Raw genomic sequence first — 1,452 nt, forward strand, 5'->3', positions numbered from 1 at the left:
GAAGGGGCAGATAAGAATCTGGAGAAAGATTGTCATGGGGCAGGGCAGAGCCGGGTGGAAAGACAGGCTAGAGGGTGAGGCATGCCTCCCGAGTGCTGGGGGAAGCTAAAGGCTGACAGGGCTGCCATGCTGTTGCCTGTGCCACGCACCATGACTATTCATGTGTTCACACCACCTCGGACATACACTTAGGTATCCAGTATTGGTTACTTCATTGGTGGTCAGGCTGCTGTCACCAAGCCTCACAGACTTGGGGTCTTAAACCCAGAAATCAGTTTTCTCTTCATTCTGGAGGCTGGAAGTCCAAGATCAAGGTTGTTGGCAGGGTTGTTGTCTTCTGAGGCTTCTCTGCTTGGCTTGTTGATGACCACCTTGTCCCTGCATCTCCACATGATCTTTCCTCTTTGCATGTCTGTGTCTTAATTTCCTCTGCTAATAAGGGTGCCAGGCATTCTGGAATAGGGCCCATGCTAATAACCTCAGTTGAGCTTAATTATCTGTTTAAAGACCCAGTGTCCAAACACAGTCACATGCTGAGCTCACAGGGGCGAGCTGTCTATACGTGAGCTGGCTGGAGTGACAATGCAATCCAGCCCATAACAGCTACTGTTGTTGTTAGGTTCACACCAACTGCAGAAAGTAAAATCAAAACAGTCGGGTTGTGTGTCGGGGGGAGGCGCCCTGCTCGGTGCACCATCTCTGGGCTCCCCTCCCACAGCTCAGCTCTTTCCATATAGCCAGACTTCTCTGCTGCGTCCAGGTCAACCCTGCCTGCTTGCACCTCAAACATTTCAAGTTCAACATCTCCCAACCTCAACACCTCTCCAACACCACACCTCCGGCAGCCTCTGATAGCAAACCTGAGCACCCTTAAACGTCTCCCTTCACAGCTCATCAGCCACCAGGTCTGACCAGGGAACCCACCCTCCTCTCTGTCCTTGCTTCCCTGCTCTGTCAGATCCCCACAGCTCTGGAGTAGCCAGCCAGTGCAGCCTCCTGCCCTGACCCTCCCAGGGCTTCTTCACCAATGTCAGGGACAGTTCTACAAAATACAACTCTGGTTGTGGGGATGGAGACCCATTCTACAGGTGCCCAGGAGGAATGTGGGCCGAGTGACCCACTCACCCCAGGCAGCGAGGAGGTAACAACTACTCATGACACTTAAAGGTGATTTGGGGCAGGTAACTCAGAAATGCCAACGAATACAGACATGAATGACATGAGAGGGAGAACGAGGCTGGCCTGAGTCCTGCTCCCTGCTGCATGGGCCAAGTCCACCAGGCTGTGGTGAGCCAGCAGCCTCCTTCTGCTCCATGACATAAAAAGCAAAGTATCAGGTGGCCCTTGTCATTTCTCCACCGCCAAATGTTATAAAACAGATGAGTTTTAAAACATGTTAAATCCAGCTGGAAATCCGGCTGGAAATCCACCATGAATCAGCTCACCACTCTT

Source organism: Tupaia chinensis, unplaced genomic scaffold (assembly GCF_000334495.1).
Source record: "Tupaia chinensis unplaced genomic scaffold, TupChi_1.0 Scaffold000459_1, whole genome shotgun sequence".
NCBI classification, from domain to species: domain Eukaryota; kingdom Metazoa; phylum Chordata; class Mammalia; order Scandentia; family Tupaiidae; genus Tupaia; species Tupaia belangeri.